Here is a 22,825-nt window from a genome sequence, read left to right as displayed (position 1 = left end):
GAACATCACACTATACTGCTTTCGTAATGTTTGCAAACAGTGTTGTTTTCTCTTTTCTATATGTACCTTTCTTATTTGGTTCAACTAATTTCCACCTGACTATACATACATGCAACACCCCCCCACCCCAAATGTAACTTTTTAGTCAGTAAGTGACATCCAAAGCTGGTCATTTGTCAAACTCTGAAAAAGCCAAAAGTTGGCATCCTCCATATCCTCTTTCAGTATCCTTCCTTTTTTTCATTTACATTTTCCAACCTTATGATATAACCCAGGTAAAGATGTCCTCCCAACTATCTGCTAAAATATTTCATTCTAAGGTGAATTAATGATATATGGTGTTAACCTTGTCTAGGATATTTGCAGTTTGTTTGGAAATTTTTGAGGTGAAATGCTGTCCAGGGCCAATTGAATATTCTATTGGCAGAATTTAAGGCAGAGATACTAGGAGATATCTTGGTGCATGAGACTTCCTGGAAATCTCAAATCATAATGAAAATGTATTTATAGAGATTGTCCAATATTTATCCTTTATGAGGTTCAAATGCATGTAAACTTGAAGAGAATAGCTTGGCATCATTATATTGCTCCTTTCTATAGTGTACCAGAAACACAAGAAAGACACCAGAGAGCAAAGAAAAAGAAGAAAATGCTGGCTGAGATTAGGAAATAAAACTTAAGTAAAAAACCTGGAAATGTCTTTCATACTACATCCCTCTCATCTAATTTATTGCAATGAAGTGTATATATACATATACAACCCCAAAATATGTCTTGAATTTATTGATTTTCCCCCCCACATCTTCATTACTTTTCTTACTTTAATCCATCATCATCTCTCCATTGTACCACTAAGAACTTAATTAATCTCCCTCCTTCTACTCTTATTCCCCTGTAATCTATTCTGCATACCAGTTATCAGTGGTTTATTTAAAATGCAAATAAGATACTGTAATACCCTTGCTTATCATCTTTCAAGGGTTTCACTTTGCACTTAGGATAAAGTACCAGGTATGATAAAAAAATACAGTGACTATTTAAATTTAAAAAAAAATATTACAGTAAAAGACATGTTGCCATCAATCCCCCTCAAAAATACTCTCCCTCGCTTCGAACACACTGATCCCATCATTCTTGCCACTTTCTGAAGCAGTTCTTTCATGAGTGTCTTAATTGTGTTGTCGTGGTTGTCTTGATGTCCTGAATCAATTCAAAACATTTACCTTTCATGGACATTTTGACTTTGGGGAAGAGCCAGAAGCTGTGTGGTACCAAATTTGGTGAAAAAGGTGGACGAGGACACACCGTAATATTTTTATTAGACAGAAATCGCAGTACCAGAAGTGGTGTGTGACACGGGGCCTTTCTGTTGTGATCACAAAATAAAGTGAATGCTGTTGCTGAATGCCATCCAACAGAAAGACAAGGATCTTCAATATGAGAAGTGGCGCATCAAACCTTACCATGTTTCCCTGAAAATAAGACCTAGCCAGACAATCGACTCTAATGCATCTTTTGGAGCAAAAATTAATATAAGATCCAGTCTTATTTTGCTATAAGACTAGGTACATAATATAATATAATAATACAATATATTAGAATATAATATAATACCAGGTCTTATATTAATTTTTGCTCCAAAAGACACATTAGAGCTGATTGTCTGGCTAGGTATTATTTTCGGGGAAACACGATAGTAACAATGTGTGACAAGTTTCAATTTGTTCAGTGCAGTCAGTCGGGTGTGAGCTACGATTGAGAGAAGGTGTGTTGTAAAGTGTGACTTAAATCATCCTCCATCGTGACAGAGCTATGTGTCATACATTGCTTCTGTTACAGCAACTTCTGTCAAATAAACACATTATGGTGTGTCCTCATCCACCTTATTCACTGGATCTGTCACCGTGGGACTTCTGGCCCCAAAGTCAGAATGATTCAGGACATCGAGGCAGCCATGACAGCACAACGAAAGATACTCACAAAAGACGACTTCCAGAACTGCTTCAGAAAGTGGCAAGAATGATAAGTGTATTTGAAGCACGGGGAATATTTTGAGGGGTATTAATGGCAATGTGTCTTTTACTGTAATGTTTTTTTTTAATTTAAACATTCACCATATTGTTTGATCACACCTTGTATAGATCCTCAACAGATGCTCTGCAGGCTCCAGCTCCTGCGTTTCTGCCCGCCTTATCTTGGATCATCTCTTGTTGGTCACACTTGGCCTCCTTTTAGCCCCATGCACAGTAGCACCAACTCTTTCTTGAATCAGGACTCTCCCTTGTGCTGTTCTTCTGCAGGATCACTTTTTACTCAGTGGCTTCAGACGACTTCCTGTCTCAATGGCTTCAGGCCACTTTCTCAGAGAAACCTTCCTAGATGTTCCAAATAAATTGGCCTCCTCTATTAGTATTTCTCATCTATAATAGCATCTGATCTTTTTTTTCCATAACAGTAATCTCATTGGTAACTATATAGTATATTTATTAATTATTTATATGTCACCCAACAAAACTGGACTACACTGTCTTTTGTTCTACACTTAGCTCTCTTTTTTTGAGGTTATAACATCTTTTTTATTTTTTAATTGAAGTATAATCATTAGTTTCAGGTTTACAACATAGTGATTTGATGTTTATATACATTGCGAAGTGATCATCACAGTAAATCTAGTAACCACCAGTCACCATACAAAGTTAATACAATATTACTGACTGTATTCCCCACGCTGTACCTTACAACCCCATGACTTATTATTTATTTTATAACTAAAAGTTTGTAACTCTTGACTGAGGCTTTATTGAGGGATACTATTGGGTGTTTTCTGTGTTTTACCACTTAAACTTATTTGTTTATTTTTCTGTTTACCACTCCAAACTGTAAGATACACTGTTGGACTTTTTTTGTTTGTTTAATATATTACCAAATTATTTGCAGGTAATTATTGAGTAGTTACTCAATAAATGATGGTGAATAATTAAATTATACTGATGTATAAACCTTGGCGCTGAGAGTCTGGTGGCCAGATGATTACAATAACACAACATTGAAACAAGTAAGCTTCTAAAGGCTTGCATATACATGTTGTTTTAATTGTATGTGGTGTATACCTGTATACATGGGATGGTATACATTCGAATTTTAGAATAGTACCACGTACATATAATTCATTCTTTTAAAGAAACTTCTCTAAATGCAAAATCACCTGTGCTTCAAATTGTATACTTTCTTAACTCATTCAGTGTGTAAAAATCCACATATTACTTTTTAAAAAACGTAAAAAACTTATCCTACCCTGGGTTTCCATTTTTGTTTTAGATCTTTGGGCATGTTATTTTACTTTATATTATGCCAGCAAAAGGGAATTCAATCAATCAGATTACAACAGATTTGAGCAAGATACTCAGTTTCCAACTTTCCACTGGAGTGAGATATAGTCAAGAGATAGGTGAAGGGAGAGAGGGAAGGAGGGAGAGAGAGAGAAAAAGAGAGAGAGAAAAAAGGAGGAGTGGGTAATAACAGGAAGTTCAGTAATAACGGGAAGATGATGTACTTTGTAGGAACAGGAATTTTTGACTGTCTGATAAGAAGTGGACATTTATTAGCTGTTTGACCATAGACATGTCAATTAATTTTTCTGGGTCTCAGTTCCTTTTCCGTGTAGATGAAAGTACTAAACTCCATTAGAAATACATTCCTGCTTTATGATTTTTTGATTCTTGTTTTCTCTATAGGGAGAATAAGAAAGAGTGTATCTGACAAAAAGAATAGGAAAAAGGATGATTAATTGTTACAGTATAGAAAGATGCAGAAGAGAGACATGTATGGTGGTTATGAAATGGAAAGTATATGAGAATAAAAGAATTCGGATCTTACCCCTCCCCTAGTTTATTTATTTAACAAATGTTTGTTAGTACTAACTAACAAATACTTTCGCAGCACTTACGTGCCAGCTATTATTGTAAGGGCTTTACAAAGACGAACTCTTTCCATATTTAGGAGATAAATACTACTATTACCCCTATTTTATAGCTGAGGAAATTGAGGCACAGAGAGAGTAAGCAACTTAACCCAAGTCACATAACTAGTAAGGGCTGGGGCTGGATTTCAAACCCAGGCAGTCTGGCTCCAGAGTCCGTGTTCTTGTAATACTTCTTTTACTGTTAGAATTTACCATACGTTCTCCTCAATGAAAATCTCTACATCAAAGAAAAATACTTATTGAACTGTAACAAAAATAATAAATCACTCCAGACATATTTAGGCTAACACATACCCTATTTGTTTCCGTGTAATTATACTTTCTCAAGAGCCTGCCACATTTGGTATCACTGTTTTCTTATGAACTCTTCAAGCAAGACTAATGCAAAATGGAGAGGATTGTTCTTTGTTCAGCTGCAAACCAGGTGGCACAAAGCACAGAGAAGAAAGCCAGGCTCCAGAGAACCTGTGAAGGAAACCGACAGACGCAAGCTCAGGCAGGGTTTGCATTTAGTCAGGAAACATGTCATTCAAGCACTTGCAAACTTTAAAAAAAAATTAACTTTATATCCTATTTTCTTTCCATCACCCCAATTAAAAAAAAGATTCTAAAAAAGCAAGATTATTACAATAAAAACAAAACAGTTGTTTGGTTTTACCTTTAGGAAACATTTCAAGTTCAAGTGCTATGTTGATCTTGTACTGCAGGAGGCAGCAGCTCATTAATAAAACAATGACCACGTGTTTTTTTCCCTCCCCCTCTGTTTTTTTCAGCAATTGTGATTATGATTGTACTTGTCCTGTTCTCTTATCTAGCTTGGATTCTATTCAGAAAGTAAAGAACTTAAAGGTTTTGTAATGGAGTGGATCCAATGATTATTGCTGATTAATTTATGTAAAATTCAGGCCTACTCCTTTCCTATTCTTTCAATCTATTGTTAAATTTAATTCCTTACACTCATAATATTTAGAGTTTAACATCTTAGAGTTGGAAGGAAACTAGGAAATCATTCTCTTGCTTTAATTCTCTCATTTTACTGCTATGAAAAGAAAACCAGAGTGGTTAAATGGTTTGCTCAGGGCTGGCTTCCACGCATTTCACTGCTGATTCTGTGCCCTGCATAGGATGCCAAGCTTAAGTGTTGGCTTAGTCTGGGGCTAAAACCCCTGTAACACGCTGTATTGTTTCCTCCCCAACTCAAACCACACATCTTCCACCACATCTCCCTTTATTTTCTTTCTTCCAGTCCGATTTGTTTTAGAAGAAGGTAAACATGAGAATCTGGGGAGTTAATGTTAATATTCAGAGGGCTGTTCAGATTTGCTCAACTTCAAGCAACGGAATGTCTAGAGAGCCATCCATCACCAGTGCTTTGGGGGTTTGCTTGCAGAGAGACAAGTCCTGAATGCTGGGGGCTAGAGCTTTCCTTATTCCAGGGTACTGAAGTCTTGCTGTCAGTGTGTGTTAGTTTCACCTCCATGCCTCTGGTCCTGCTGCCCCTCCTTCCTCATCTTTTTATACTTTATTGAAGTATACATGTAATTTGTTTTGCATTAACATTGGTGTTCCTATGTCTCCACTCTTAAGAGTTAAAATTGACATCCCAGGATAAACCCTGTACTCTTCCTTTCTCCAGAGCCCATTTGAGGAATTCCTGCATTTGCTTCTTTCCCAAAACAGAGCAAAACAAAACCAAACCTTCACATTGCACCGATGAACATTCATTCAGAATGCCCCAGTCCATAGTAATCTTGCCTTCCTCTGACCTAGAACATCTGTATGGATAGCCCTTCTATTACTATTTAATGTTCAAAGTCTGGCCTCTCTAACTAGATTGTAACCTTTTCCAGGACTCACTTTAGTCTTGCTGCTGAGTATAAGCATCTATCTAGGGGATTAGCTAACTCAAGACCCCAACCCCTTCTCCTAATCCTTCTTGCTACCATATTGAGGTACCAAATTACTACATTTTGATTAATTTGATTTATCAGATTTCAGGACACTGATTAAGCCATATTTACCAAAGAGTTAATATTTGCTAAAAGGTCACCCAGGACTGTGACCCTTTCTTCTCTTTCCTCCAGGTGGCAAGCTGACCCCAAGGGTAAGTTTGGTCACCTTACTCTCTTCATTTACAAGAGCTGGGGGAGCTGTCTGGTAGTAAAATTTAGTTTTGGAGTTAGATGGAAGAAGTTTCCCTTAGGCCTTAAACTCTATTTACCACAGAGTTCTGCACTGGGGGTTTCAGGCACAAGCTGAGACAAAAATAATACAAAATAATACAGTGTCCTTTGCTTTTTCCCTTTGCTTCTTTCTCTATGAGATTCTTATGGAGAAATAGTGTGTTTGATGCAAGGCAGGATTTGGGCATTTTTAGACTTTTTTTCTTAAAGTAAGCACATAAAGATTTATCTAACTTTTTTTTTCTTTCTTTTTTTTAACAAAACATCCCTATAATATATTTTTATTTTATAATTGGAAGTTTGTACCTTTTGACTCCCTTCATTTCACCTCTGACCCCAAGCCTCTGGCAATAACCAATCCACTAATAATCTGTTCTCTATATCATTGAGTCTTTTTGTTTTTCCTTTTAGATTCCACATGTAAGTGAGATCATATGGTACTTGTCTTTCTCTGTCTGACTTGTTTCACTTAGCATAATGCCCTCAAGGTCCATCCATGTTGTCACAAATGGCAAGATTTTATTCCTTTTTTGTGGCTTAATAATATATATATATATATATATATATATATATATATATATATATATACACACACACACACACACATATATATATATATATATATATATATATATATATATATATATATATATACACACACACACACACACATATATATATAAACACACACATATATATATATATATATATATATATATATATATATATATATATACACGTTTTCCTTATCCATTCATCCACAGATGGACACTTACGTTGTTTCCATATTTAGGCTATTATATCTAACTTTTTAAATGAGGAAGTATGGTAAATCTTGTTCAACAAAGTATAGTAGGGACAAATATCTATGGTCACTAAGAGAATGAATACTGAATAAAAAAATTGTTAAATTAGGTAGAAGCCCAGTTAATGTCCTAAACCCCAAAGTGTAATATTTGGAGTTATCTTTTTTTTTTTTTTTAACCAGACAGGAGTCATTTGCATCTTTACTAGATAAAATCTCTACTAGACAAATTTTATTTTCGTTGTTACTGGATAAGAATTATTTGCATCATTGTAAGTTTTGTACAAGTTAACATCCATCCATAGAGTTGTAACGAATATACCATAATTTATTTGTTTACCGATTGATGGACATTTGGATTATTTCCAAGTTTTGACTGTTAAAGATAAAGCTGTGTGGGCATTCATGTACAAGTTTTATGTCTTGGATTCTCTTGTGTAAATACCAAGGAGTAGAATGGCTAGGTTGTATGGCAAGCAACAGCTTAGCTTTTAAAAAGCTGTCAATTTTTTTCCAAAGTGGTTGTATTGTTCTGTATCCCCACCAGTATATATGAGAATTCCAGTTGCTCCATATATTGCCAAGACTTGGTAAGATTATTTTCATTTTTTAAAATTTAATCTTTCTAATGCATATGTACTTGGTGTCTTATTGTAGTTTTAATTTGCATTTCCCTGGTGATTAATGATACTAAGCATGTTTTTATATGCTTTATTCTTATTTTATGAAGTCTATTCACATCTTTTGTCTAGTTTTTTAAATTGGGTTTTTGTCTTCTCATTATTGAGTTTTAAGAGTTCTTTAAATATTCTGGATCCAAGTCCTTTGTCTTACGTATGTGTTACAAAAATTTTCTCACAGTCAGTATTTTGCCTTTTCCTTCTCTTAATGGTGTTTTTAAAGAACAAAAGTTTTAATTTTGTTAAGGCCTAATTTATCGATTTTATGATAGGTTTTGCCCTTTGTGTTCTAAGAAACTTTTACCGATCCCAAAGTCTTATAGATATTTAAATAATACTACATTTTCGTTGTTGTTGATTTCCAACTTAATTAGAGAACATGCTCTTTTAGATTTTGATCATTTAAAATTTATTGAGGAACTGTTTTATGGTCCTATACTCTATCTTGGTGAATATATCATGTACACGTACATTTGCAAATAACATGTATTCTGCATTTGCTGATTCTGTTAATGTAAATTATGGCACAGTTTTTTTTTTCAGATTGCCTGTGTCTTTACTGAATTTATATCTACCTGTTTTAGCAATTGCTGAGATGCAGATGGGTGTTAACATCACCAAATTTGATTGTAGAATTTTATGTTTCTCCCTTTAATTCTGCAACTATAGATTCATACATATTTATGATTTTTATATCTTCCTTTATTATTATTTTTATTATCTCTGATAATACTCCTTGAAGTCTAAGTTATCTGATATTAATATACTTTAGCATTATTATTCTGACTTTTGACTTGGTGTATATTTTTAACGTCCAATTAGTTTCAACTTACTTCTTTCTTTATATATAAACTGTGTCTCTCTTGGGGTTATAATGATTTATCAGGATATCTTGGTTAGAGGAAGGGAATGCATCTCTTGCAAAATTCTCCTAGTGTGATTCTAATTGTTCTTTCCTGAAGTTAGAGCATGGAGTTTTAATTTTATTTCATTTGATTGCTTATGGCAAAAGTGAGGACACAGAGGATTATTTTCTAGGAACAATTATGGACTTTCTTTTCATTTAAAGAGTAATAGAAAATCATCTGGCTTGAATAGTGCATTCAGTCACTTCCTTGACGTCCTTTTCTTGTTTATGGTTTAAAAACTCATTAGAATAGTTATTACTGAATGCATTTCTACTAAGCAAACACATAAGAAGCCACAGACATAGACCCTCTTGATTTTTCTTAGATGAGGATGTAGGATGTCACTAAGCCAAGAAAGGGATGAGCTCTGAGGTAAAAAATATTTGGATTGAAATTGAAATATTTGGGTTGAAATTGAAAACGTTTAAGTTTGGGGGAATTGATAAATTAATTGGTTTATTATTGGTAACAAACCAAGACATGTTCTAATGATAGCATAGCCCTGGCATTTTGGACAAGTCACTTGTCTTCTTGATTTCCCAGATTCCTCATCTCTAAAATGAATGGATTGGACTAAAACATAGCTTTCAAATAATGTTATAGTAGAACTCTGAATCAAGCAAGAAAAGGAAGCGGAACATGTCAAGGGAGAAAGGGGATTCAAATCTGCTTTGTTTGAAGAAGGCCCAGTGTTGCCTGTTAACTACCTCCCGCCCCCCCCGCCCCCCCACCCCCCCGTTTTTAAGTTAACTCCTTAAGGCATCCTCAGAAAGAGGACTTTTCTCATCCATTCTGATGTTAGTGCTTTGTGGACACCCATTTGAAAACCATTACTCCAAGTTCCCTTTCCTTTGGGTTATTAAACCACAAATCTACTGTGTTGTGATTTATTTACTGGTTTCTTTGGTGGGCTCTTTCCCCCTGCCTCCTCTTAATATGTGCTATCTCCCTTTGTCCTTTGCATCTTTTCTTTTCAAAGAACTCATTTTCTCTGGACAGTTTCATCCATGTCCAAAGTTCTATCTGCTACATATCTGCTGACAATTGTAAAGAATTGTACCTCAGCACTTACCCCCTCTACATTCTAAGATTCATTATCCAATATGAGTGTTCCAAAAGGTACCTCAAACTCAAATTTCACACAATAGAATTCACCTTCTTCCTGAACATACTCTGCCAGTTCTCAATTTATTGCATTTCAGCTCCAAGTCCACTCTTCATTGACTTTTCTGTGGCAATATGGATGGACTCTGTAAATATTTCTCCTTTGCCAGCTGGCTTGATGTTAAGCCTGTCAGAAGAGAATGTTGTAGGGCACTACAGAGGGAGGGGTTTCTCTTCCATAACTCCTTCCCCTGATAGGCTCCAGCAGTACTTCCCCACTGGCAGTTTTACTCTGCACCCCAAGAATAGCTTTCTAGTGAATACAACAGCGTGTCACCTCCCCATGGATGGCTTCCTCCAGCAACCCAGAGATTGAAATCTTAGTGTGTTCTGGCAGCCTGACCTCTCAGCGAAATACTTGGTCATCACTGAGCCATGGTTGCCCCTCTCCATCAGGTTCTGAAATTCAACCTCGGTGGGAGATAAGGGCCTCTTCCAGACTTGTTGCTTTCTCGTGTATTTTGTCTGAGCTCTATAGGCTGCTCCCTATATCTGCCCTTTCTGTAGTATTTAAAATTCTCTTTTTCTTTTAGTAGGTTATCCCTATTTTAGTTAGTCTTTATACGTATTAAACTTCGTCTGCTCAAATTACTGCGTTACTTCTGTCTCCTCATTAGGCCCAGATTCATACACACAGCTCTTTCTTGCATTCCTCATCACAGAGACTCTCACTACCAGCACTCCTTCTCATTCCTAATATCTATCAGGTCCAGTTTGATCACTCTATTAAATACCTTTCTTATGCCTCCTCTCTACTCTTCCTTTATTACCTGTCCTTGTTTAGATCCATTTTATCTTACATAGACTCCTTCTTGATATCCTTGAATCTTCTTTCAACCCACTCCTATCAATTATGCTGTCATTAGAATTAGTTTCTAACACACACATCTGATGTCTATTATCCCTCTACTCCTTTATATGATATGAAATGTCTTTTGTGATAGGATTCCTTCTTGTCTGTTTGGGTTCATATTTTATGACCCTCCAACATGCTCTTTCATTACAAAATGCTCATAACATTTTATAGTTTCAACCTCTCTCTCTGTGCCTCGAATATTCTTGTTCTTCTCCCTGAAATTCTCCTGACTATCTGTCTAGAAAACCCCTATTACTACTGCGAGCTTTCCTTAATTTTCCCAGACAGACATAGGTGATTCTTTGCGATTCTACCATACTTTGTAAAATCTTTAATAAAACAGTTATTTTGGGGTATTGTAATTGTTCCTGGGTCTGTCTCCTCATTCAGTTTTGAGTATCTTAAGGAGAAAAACTTCTGTTTTTTTCTATATTTGTGTCCTAACAGTGCCTGGAACCTTTTAGGTCTTTAATAAAGATTTGCTGACACACTAAGTAAATAATAATGGCATTTTATAAAGGGAATTTCAAAATCCTAATTAAAATTTCTTAACTTTCCTCATAGCAGACTGTTTTGACCCAAAGTTCTTTAGGGACTGAAAAGCAGTGGTATCTTTTAAAAATGGTGTTTATTACTTTTCTCCTCCCTTTCCCTTTCTATACCCAGAGAATCCAAAGGAGATAGAAAGGAAAGAAAAAAAAGGTGCTTATGCAACTTCTCCTTTACCTCTTGACTTACTTCTGTAGATTAAAGAAAGGATATACCACAAACGATAGTTACCTTCCAGCTCTTTGGGTTTACAGCTATAGATAAGAGATAACATTTTTTGAATTCTTACCATGTGTCACACACTATGCCTATTGCCTATATATGCATTATCTCTCTTACCACCATCCTGTAAGCTAAGCAGTTTTATGCTTTTTATTTTCAAGATGGGGAAAGTAAGGTGACACTCAGGGTTTAATGACTTATGGGCTTACACTGTTAGTAAATGTGGAAGTGTGATTTAGAACTGGACATTCTAATATCAGAGTCTATACATTAAGCTTTATAGCTTAATGTCTAGGAATATGTCTAAGGACTTTGCAGTAGAAGCTATCTGTGAAGATTTTGCACTTTGGAAAGACTTGTACAAAGTTTTATATGCTGAATTTGGGTGTAGTTGTGACACATAGTCATTAATCAGAAGACTAAACTATTGGCTTCAGCTCTAGGGCTATCCATCCGGGATGGCACTCCTCTCTTCCTTATTAATTTATTGATACTCTCACCATCTTCTTCTCTCCTCTGGTCTCCCTGTCTGGTAGATAATGCTTACTTAGTATATTTCATAAATTTACTTTTGCCCCCTAAACTATTGTATCCCCAACATATATTTAGCATTTTCAGTTAACAACCTTCTCTGTCATCGTCTTGAGCAATATGTAGAGATTAATTTATGCATGTTTAAGTGTGTGTATAAAAATTTTTAAATAATATATTTTTTCCTAATTTAAAATGTGTGTGTGTGTGTGTGTGTGTGTGTATATATATATATTTTTTTTTCTTTTTTCTTTTCTTTCCTATCTGAAAAAATCTATTCACACTAAATAGTATGCTCAGATTATATCCTCAGTACTTTTGAAGAAGAGGTAGAATAGTTACAATGTATTTCCGATAGAAAAATAGCTAAAGTCCCCAAGTATAAGGTCAATCTCTGGATCTCCAAAATCTATTACTGCATTATAGCTAATTGTGACTAATATAATACGCATTAAATATTTCTCTTATAGTTTTATAAATTAAACCTATGTAGTTCTCCAGAGCATATGTTATGTTAGATAAAAATGATTTCCTTTAATTTTATGAGGACTTTTGGGTATGCATCTAAAACTGTTATGCAAGATTTACCTATGACTGGTAAGCTCAATTGTTTAGAGTTCTGATAATGAAGTCTTGTCCATATCTGCATGAACCAATTTATTTTGTTTGATACCATCATAACACAGGAGTGAAAACTGTGGGCTCTGAAGCTAGCCTGCCTATTTTAAATCCTGACTTTGGCACCAGCTATATCACCTTGGGCAAGATAATGTGACTTTTTTGTGCTTCTGTTTCCTTTTTAAAATGAAGATAATTATATCACTTAATTCATAAAGTTATAATGAGCATTAAATGAGTATCAGTCTATTTTAAAGTCTTAAAATCTTTCCTGACACTCAAAAACTGGCTAGTCATTATTGTTCTTGCAATTATTCAATAACTAGAAACTATATTTTTCAACAATATCCTTAATACTGTTGCTACTTGTCTTTCCATATTTAATGATGATGATATTGGATGGAACCAGTCATTACTTTAGGCTCAAACTCACTTCTGTTAGCTTGGCAATGGTCCATAAAACCCTGTAGTAACATTGATGGGAAATAAGTGCTAGAGTGTGGATAAATTAGTATGAACTGATAACAATTACTGGAAAACCATCTCAAAGAGCACAAAAGGACAAACGTGTGCTGTTTTTGAATACAAATGACTTTTTTTTTCTCAGAAAAAGTTGATTAAATAGCCTGCTGATTTCTCTCTGGCCTTTGGGTAGTATACTTCTTTTAGTACTAGATGTTTTCTGTTTTCTAATTTAGAGAATATTTAAGAATTCTATATTTCACCATTAAGAGCTTTTCTCTCAGCAAAAGCTTTTGCATTATGAGGAATACTTCTGCGTAGTTAAGAAAGAAGGCTGCCTGAATTCATCCACTAGACGGGGCTTTAGTAATTTTTTTGAAAAGTTAATTAGAGTATAATCATTTAATTACTTGACCTTTGTCAAAAAATTGCTGATTAGCCTTCTAGCAATTCCAGATACTTTAATGACTAACAGCAAAGCAAGCAGAAAACCAGCACAACATCTGTCCACATGAAAATTACTTGTTTGTTATAGGCCTTTCAACCAGCTTCCACACAGAAAAGTCTATATAGAAAGGCTATGAAAAACAAACGAACAAATAAGCAACAAGGAGAACTGGACTTGAGAAATTTCTTCATGATATAAAGAGAGTAGGAAAAATCTTTGCCCTTTAATGTATTTATGCATGTATTTGGTTAAAATGTGATCTTCAGTACGTTATTAATTTCTACAACTTTGACATATTTGACAGTATAGAATTTTTCTTTGTGTATTTTCAATCATCTCCGAATGGGAGGCCTCTTGAAGACTGAAGAAATCATGTGGCTCAAATATGTTACATTACCAGATGCGAATGTGGAAGGACTACAGAGAACATTATGGGTGCTGATTCCTCGTAAGACACACTTGACAATGAATAGCAAATGCAAAGCAGATTTTTAAAAAGGTGTTGCCATTTTCCATCATTTACCTAATAAGTAGGTTCCCTCCCTGATGAGTAATTCCTTTTAGTGACTGATAAAAATGACTGATATAAAAATTCTATGCTCTGACATCTGCTTAGTATATTTTTCTCTAAGTAAGAAATGTGTTTCTTATGTGATATGCGTGTGTGTGTGTGTATGTGTGTGTGTAAAAATGGGTCTCAAAATCTCATGTGGATGAGAATTAGGAAGCTGTTAAAAATTCAAATTTGTGGATATCACCCTTCAGAAACTGACTCAATAGCTTTGGTCTAGAATCTGCAGATAATTCTGATGGAGGATCTCGGTAGACCACACTTTCAGAAAAAAATTGTTTATGGGTTAGAGGTGGAAAAACTGAATAATTTCAAACAAAAAAGACAAGTGATCATCTGATCGCTTTGTGGAAACAGTGCTAGGTCCTGAGGATACAAAGAATAATGAAATGCCTTCACAGAAAGTGTAAAGTTTGAGCTGTGCTCACTTTCAGTAGCACTGGTAGGAAAATAAAGGGCCAGCCAGTTTCCTGTAGAACTAATTAGCAAAAGCAGAATAACTCTAGGTGCTTTCTCATGGGGTTGTCAAGCAGTGCTCTTTAAGAAGTATTCCTACTTCTTGATCATGGTTGTGATTAATTTTAAAATTGTAGGCATTTTATATTGTACCACCACCCATGTTGAACTTGAATACAGTTACTGTAGGTTGACTAATGAATTTACTTGATTTTGTTATCCATAGCTTGAGTTAATACCTCATTATGCAAATTTATGTAAAATAAAAGAAACTAATATCTTGAGCCAAGAATACTGTTCTCCTTTAAAGAAAGAGTTAAAAGAGTTAAACTTCATTTAAATCAAATTCAAGAAAATGAACATCAGGAAAACATTGTATGTTACATGTGCTTTCCTTCTGGAGAAGCTTCTCTTAGAGACATTGCAGGAGCTCTTGGTATGAAAACACAACCTGAAAATTCAAAGCAGTACTCCATGCCTCATCAAAGTTCAACAAGCATGTAGAGTTGAGGAATGATTTTTCTGTTGGTTGAGGACCAACATCTTGTTTTCAACTTAAAAATTAAAGACAGGGAAAAAGAAGTAATGAGCAAGATTTTTGGTGACTGGTGAACAACTTTCCAGAAAAGTTTATAGTTCTATTTCTGTCTTTTAGGAAAAGAGGTCTGAGAAGCAATGCTCTTCTTTATTTTCGTTGCCATTTACTCTAAATATTACATATTTATTCTTCGTATTTGAGGAAAAAAGTCCTTTGAATCTTAGTCTCTTCATTTGAAGAAATGTGAATTTCCAATTTAATCTCATTCTTCCTAAACCAGTTAAGATATGTCAACTCGATTCAAAAATAGCCTTCAGTAGAACTTATTTCTCCATATAATAAGAATCAGAGAAAGCACCATACAGTAAATATGACCACTGATTAGTCAATTACTAATAATTTAATGGGTATTTACTATAACCTCAATTTTGCGACTGACACAAAGGATAGAAGTATTTATTTTTTCCAACTATTCTACTTGAACATCTCTATTTGAGTAGAAATATCATGAAAAATAAGAAGTAACTAAAAGTTAACTAAAAAAAAAAAGAAGCCAAATATCAAATGAATGAGGCAGATGATAAGAAACCACGCTTGCTGAGAAGAGAAGGAGAAGGCCAAGGAAGCTCTTGGAATATCTGAGAATACACAGTAGAGCAACAGAAAGCTTGAACATTACTTTAAGGACAAATTGGAATTATATACATAGAAAGAAGTTTGTGGGGAAGGCAGGGGATGGAAGAAGACATTACAGATGGGTGAACAAAATTGAGAGCGAGGCTGAAATTTTGTAAGTTGAATATCAAAGATACTCAACTTAGAGGTGGAGAGAATAAAGTAGGGACAGATTGAAGATAACTTTGAATATTGTTCTAGTGAGTTTGGAATTTCTTCTACAGTGAGAATAAAGATTGTAAAGATTTTTGAATATTGGAGTGACATGACTATAATGGTGTTTCAGGAACGTCAGCCTGGAAACCATGTGCAGGTTGTATTCGACTGCAACCATTGTTGTTAATTTCTTCTAAGCTCTTGTTTCCATGGCTCTGTAAATATATATCTTTTATGGTGTACCATAAAGCAGTTACTTTAACATATATAGTGAATATTTATTGAGAGCTTACTATGTTCCAGGTATTCTTCTAGGTACTGCAGTTACAGTGGTTAAAAATAGACAAGTCCCTGCCCTCAAGCTTATATTCTAATAGGGGAGATAGACTACAGTAAAATAAAATCACCATACAGGATATGGCATAGACTTCGATAGTGATGTGTTATAAAGAAAATATAGATAATTTGTAACTAGAGAGTGACAGGGTTGGAAGGAAATGATTTAGATAGTAGTAAAGGAAAGGAAAAGTTAAGGGAAGGGCTCTCTGTGGTGTATACCTGAACAAGAAGAAGGAGTAAGCCATGAGAAGAATTGGGGGTCAGGAATTCTAGGCTTTCGATTTTATTCTTTGGGACAGGAAGAAATTGTAGGGCTTTATTTTGTATGTATGTACGTATGTATGTATTTATTTATTTTTAGTAGAGTGACATAAACTAATTTCCACTTTAAGAGGATCTCTCTAACAGTTTTTTGTTTTTTTTTTTTGAGAATAGATTGTGTTTGGGGGTTGTGAGGGGGAGAAGAATGGAAGCAGGGAGAATAGTTTGGACGCTGTTGTAAAGGCCCATTGACAGACGGTGAGGGGTGATCAAAATAGAGAATTTTTTTAAAGACAGGGCCAGTAAGACTAGCTGATGGTATAACTGGAAGGACATGTAATTTTATCAGCTGAAGTGGGGTCCTTTTGAGTGAGAGACACTTTTAAAATTATGCCAAGATGGATACAAATTGGCAAGCTAGCATATATAGCAGTAGGGGGAAAAAATGATATGTGGGTGAATAGTAACAGGGCCACATCTAAGGTGTTTTGGGCCCTGGACAAATATTTTTATGGGGTCCTTTTCTATAGATACAATTTGGTTATAAGATGTATTACACTATTCATGGGTCTATAAGCATCATAATGATTTATTGATGAATATTTAGAAAAATGAATAGAGAAGAGGTAATTACTTCTTTGTTTATTGCCCAGTAAGTATATGAGTTTGTAGAGTTTCGGTACCACCTCTTCTTGTTCAGGTTCAGGAACCATCTCTTTGTGTTGTTTATCATCAAATGTGCCATCTCTGGTTAATTTTCTGTCTCCTGCTATATTAATTTCCTAGGGCTACCATAACAAATTACCACAAACTGCATGGTTTAATACAACTGACATCTATTCTCTCACAGTTCTGAAAGCTAGAAATCTGAAATCAAGGTTCTGACAGGTCCATCCTCCTTCTGAAGACTCTAGGGAAGACCCTTGTCTTGCGTCTTCCTAGCTTGTGGTGGCTCTTGGAAATCTTGGAGGTTGCTTGGCTTGGAGCTGCATCACTTCAATCTCTGCTTCCATGTTCACAGGGAAGTGTTGGTCAAAGAGTACAAACTTTCAGTTATAGTATGAATAAGTTATAGATACCTAATGTACAGCGTGATGGCTATAGTTAACAGTACTGTATTGTATACTTGAAATTTGCTAAGAGAGTTGATTTCAAGTTTCCTCACTATAGAATATGATCTTTTAACATTGACCATATCATTGTCTTCCATGTGCCACCAGCAATGGGGAGAAAAAGAGGCAAGGGGCCTACAAGTGCAGTGAGAGGAGTGATTCTATTTACACAAGAAGCCTCTGTTTCTCACCCAGTATGGCTTAAGGCTGACCTGGGAGAGCATGGCATTTCCACATTGACTGGAGGCAAAGACAACAATTAGAAAGGCCTGTTTAAGTGTTGCAGAGCAAAGGTCTTGAAATCCCTCAGAAGAGATGCATACAGATACCCCCTGTGGAAGGTGTGGGGTGACCCTGGATGCCAGTGGTAGATGACAGTGAGCACAGGGTTAAGAACATTTACTGCTACTGCTACTACCTCTGCCCTCCCCTCCACCCAGGGATATTAGCCATATGCAGCATCACAGTCAGAAGATAGACCGGCAAAAGCCTACACATTGGTCTCTACAAGGCTCAAACCCAAGGGATTTTGAGACTTGAGGTTTGGGGAGAGAATGTGGAATGGTAGGCAGCCTCTGAACTGGCCCTCACTGATCCTTACCTTCTGATATTGACACTCTTGAGTAATCACCTACCTCCCTCTGATTATGGGCTGGACTCACTGACCTGACCTCCTTCTAATGAATAGAATATGGGAGAAATAATGGGATGTCACTTCTGAGGTTGGGTTATACAAAGACTGTAGCTTTCTCTCATGGGCACTCTCTCTAGCTCTCTCTCAGAATTTTCATCCTGGGGCAAGCCACCTGCCATGTTGTGAAGTAGCCCTGTAGAGTGGGAGCAAGGCCTGCCAACAGTTGTGTGGGTGAGCAGATCCTTCAGCCCCAGTCAAGTCTTCAGATCACTGCAATCTTATGAGAGACATTGAACCAGAGGCACTCTGCTAAACTGTTCCCAGACTTATGATTCACAGAAACTGAGATAACAAATGTTTGTTGTTTTAAGCTGCTAAATATGGTGGTAATTTGTTCCTTAGCAATAGATAACTAATACAGGTGGAGATAAAGCTTATGTATAGATAGTATTCAAAATTCTGGGGCTAGATGAGATACATAGGTAAAGTGTGTAATTAGAGAGGAAGATCAATGACAAAGTCTTGAGGAACCAAGGTCAGATGTGAAAAAGAACCAGCAGAGAGAACTCTAATGAAATGGCAATGAGGTAGAGTAAAAACCAGGGGAATATGGGGACTTTAAAGCCCAATTAAGAATGTGACTTAAGAAGATAAATATTTTTTAAAGAAATCAAATAAGATGAGAATTGAGAATTGATTAATTTTTGACAAAATGGAGATGGTTGAGACTTTGACAAGGACAGTTTCAGTAGAGTGATAAGAGGAAAGCCTGCTTAAAGTGGGTTAATATGAGAATGAGAGGTAAGGAAGTGGAGAGGGCACATGTAAGCAATACTTGCAAGGACTTTTGCTACCATAAGAAACAGAGACAATAGAAATATTGTCACATATAAGCCAACAAAGCAGCTGGAGTGGGGCATGGAGTTCAGGGACATATTACAGCATGCTTTTATTTTAATGGGAAAGTGTTAGTAAGAAGAAAAGAAAATTGATACAAGAAAGAGTGGAAGAGAATGGTTTCACAAGCTAGTGTTTTACCTAGAGTAGGCAGAAGATACATCCAGAGTAAAATTGGAAGGGTTGTCTTTAGAGAGCATTTGTTATTGTTTTCTAGGTTAATGAGAGAGAAGACAGATTATAGGTACAGATGTATGCAAGCTGGTATAAATAAGCAATGGGAAATGGTGTAACTCTCTTTTGATTCCTATTGTTTTCTCACTGAAATAAGAGAGATAAGTAAGAAAGAGCTGGTGGATGTTTGACTAGAAGGAAGGTATGAAATAGTCGAGATATTAAGGGGAAGAGCAACGTGTCTAGATAAAGCTAAATGTATTGCTGAGATTTAGAGTCAAAAATGTAAAGCAAGGCGAGTCTGCTGGTTATCATTGCTAATGAGATTGTATTCATTTGTGTTATTTTCCTTTCGCTAAAGGTCCAGCAGCCAAGGAGTAGGAAGAGGAGTGGGGTTAACCAGGGTTTGGGATTTGCTGGGGGAATATGGCACAGGAAGAAAGGGGCAGAGATTGGAGTATATTTATAATCAGTGATTAATGTGATGGTTCACAGTATGTAAGCTGGGTAAATAAGGGAGGAAGAGAAAGAAGGAAAGGAGTGATAGAAAATAAATAGTGGGATCACCTATTGGATATCAGCATGGGATATTCACACTTGCAACTTGATCCACTGCTGTCCTCCCTCATTACCTCCCATGACCTGGTCACAGATTTGCAGGACTCTGGTCATATGAAGCTGTCGGTTGCTCTCTCAGATAGATCAAGCTACGAAGCGCAGTCTTTTGTGTGCTTGCATATGCTTTTGTCTCAGTTTAGAACACTTTACTCCATTTTTTATCTGCCTATTCTTTCTTGCCTTCTAACCATCACTTCTTCCATAGCATATCTCTAGCAATTATCACATTATTCTGTAATTATTTTTTATTTACTTCAGTTTGTTTTCATAATTAAAATGTGCATCTTGTGAGAGCAGAGACGATGTATTATTCATGATGATATTTCTGGCACCGGGCTTAGCTGCAATAAATAAATGACATAGGATCCCATGTTTCTAAGAAATAAGTATTAGGGGGTACTTCCATAAAGACATCAGATGAGGAACCCCTACTCACAGACTATTTCAATTTCAATTTCATTCTCATCCCTATTCCATTGTAATATTCTTGTAACTTCAACAGGTAGATGCTATTTCTTTGAGAGTAAATTTTTTAAATTGTATTTTCATATAGTTTCCTTATTTATTTATTTATTTATTTATTTATTTATTTTGTTTTCATATCAGCATTTCATTTATAAACACTACAGATAAAGTAGGAATGAGAGTAAGATCCTTTGCTAGATCCATAGTGGCCTTCATTATATAGAGAGGAGAAAGAAACTCTTTGATGACTTTATTCTTTGTGAACAGGTAGGAGAGTCAATTAGAGCATGTGTAATAACCACAAGGTTACAGACTAAACTTCGTAAGAAGCTTGTTGACTTTATTTCGTATTTATCCATCCAAAATTCCATCCACCTTTGTTCATAATGGTGATAAAATGTGAATGGATTACTCTAATTCTACCAGTTCTTCTAAAAGAATCCCTTATTGACCAACCTCTGGAAACTTGGATTTTTCTTATGAAGGGCAAGAATTTGCTTTATTTGGTCAACAGTTAAAAAGCCTCTTAATGACAGGTAAATTTCTTTTTGAATGTTGCAAACATGAAGTGGAAATGACCCTGAGAGTATCTTTTTTACCAAAAACAAGAGGCACGATGTTAATAGTGATAATTATAAAAACAGTATGTGCTAGAATAAAAGTGTTCTTCCATGGAAGAATGTAACATGTGGCGCAGACATGTTTTTCATTCCTCACAAGGATAGAACAGCGATCTTCCTCCTCCTCTCCTGTCTTTTTTATTTCTTCTTCCTTTTCATTATTATTGAAATAAATCAGGTGTAAAATCCTTATTCAGATGCAAATGAATCAATTAAAATGTATTACTAGTTAACCTATACCCTCTAATATGCCAAAAAATCTTGGCCACTCTGGGAATACTTAAAAATTTAAGAAGTAGTTATATTTGCGGGCATGCTATTTATTATTAAAGTTTTTAAGCAGATAATATTTTGAGGGCAATAGAGAATTTTTTTATTATAACATACGTGAAGATGTCCCTAAACATATCCAATTTTTAATTTTTGAGTGGTTATACTAAACTTTCTATAACAGGCATGAAATTTCAAACATGAAATGGTTAAAAACATGATGATTAGAATTGAAATATATTCTACTTTCTACAATTCTCAGGAGTAGTTTAGAAATGCTATCACAGTACATTAAATGTTATTAAACTGATTATCACACGGTTAATTATGCTTAATGCAAAGTGAGAGTTTACTGCAACTGATTATAATTGGATGTATTTGGCTGCAGTTAGAATTTGTAATGGTGCAAGGTTTATATTTTATGTTGGTGTAGAAAAGGGAAAAGCTTTGGTAATGACTTTATACCAATAATTAGGTCATGGATTTACTGCTAAAAGCATTATAGTTAAGCAATTCTATATATCTCTGTCAAAACTAAATGCACATGCACATATTTATCTGCAAAACACATAACCAAAGACACTCAATTGCTGAAGGAAATTGATTTTCTTTTGCTACTTGATTTTTGTATCATTGCTTTGCAGTCTCTTTGAAATCACTGAATCGAGACGTGTTACTAGAAGTTTTATCCAAAATTGCAAGACCAATTGAAATTATTAGATTAATATCAAACCTAGTTACATATTTTTCATTAGTCTGGTCATCTATGTAAGCAAAAGTCTAAGTAACTCTATTAGATGAAAAGAGTTACAGAATAGTGAATCTTAAATTTCTTTGCACAGCACAATAAATGCTTTCTATAAGGATGTCAACAAACCCTTGTTCCTTCAGCTTTTCTGTGGTCAATAACGTTTTCTTTTTTTTAATTAATTTGCTCAGCTTGGCAATTGTGGATATCTCTAATTCTATTAACTTGTATCCTCTTATATGCAGGGAGCAAATTCACCACAAAATTCAAATCATGAAGTATATTTGGAATTTTAATTTTTGATGCATAATGTAAATGAGATTTAGAATTTTTATTTCATATATTTAAGTGCTTAAATTTCATCACAACATTTTGCTCTTCAGCCTATCCTGTTTAGTTTTTTTTATATTTGACTTAGCTGGGAAGAATAACTAATATTTCAAATGATAAAATAAGAATTCAAAAATTGTACTAGGCAGGAATCAATACTTTTTAAATGTAAGAATAAATATAAAGTGCAGCAGTTAGTCTATAATTAATCAGAATATAATGGAGAAGTCTTAACTTTACAGTAAAATGTCAAAAATACCTTTGGGTTTTAATGGATCACAAGTTTAAGAATAACAAAATGGTGCTAAAAGGGTTAAAAATAAGGGACTGAACTGAGATCAAGGATGGTTTTATGGGACGCTTGGCTGTCTGGTGTTTGGATCATATTTCCAGGCCTCTCTTAGGAGCTGGGTGCTCCATGGACATTCCATCAGGGTGTCCATAAGGGTGAGATAAGGAGAGAAGTGGGGGAAGGGCTTCGAGGGTAGTTGCAGTGAGCCTGGGCAGATGAGGGATTGGTAAGACTTGGCCTCTGAGGGAGAGCTGGGGTCAG

The 22,825-nt window shown here is 35.3% G+C and overlaps 1 long non-coding RNA gene across 1 annotated transcript in view; it reads left to right on the top strand.

Annotated features, from left to right (window-relative positions):
- LOC141568780 (uncharacterized) overlaps positions 1-22,825 on the top strand; it is a 144,218-nt gene that overhangs the window by 120,561 nt on the left and 832 nt on the right. The window lies entirely within an intron of this gene.

This window comes from Rhinolophus sinicus, linkage group LG02, assembly GCF_036562045.2.
Source record: "Rhinolophus sinicus isolate RSC01 linkage group LG02, ASM3656204v1, whole genome shotgun sequence".
Classification (NCBI taxonomy): domain Eukaryota; kingdom Metazoa; phylum Chordata; class Mammalia; order Chiroptera; family Rhinolophidae; genus Rhinolophus; species Rhinolophus sinicus.
This window is presented reverse-complemented; position numbering and strand designations above follow the sequence as displayed.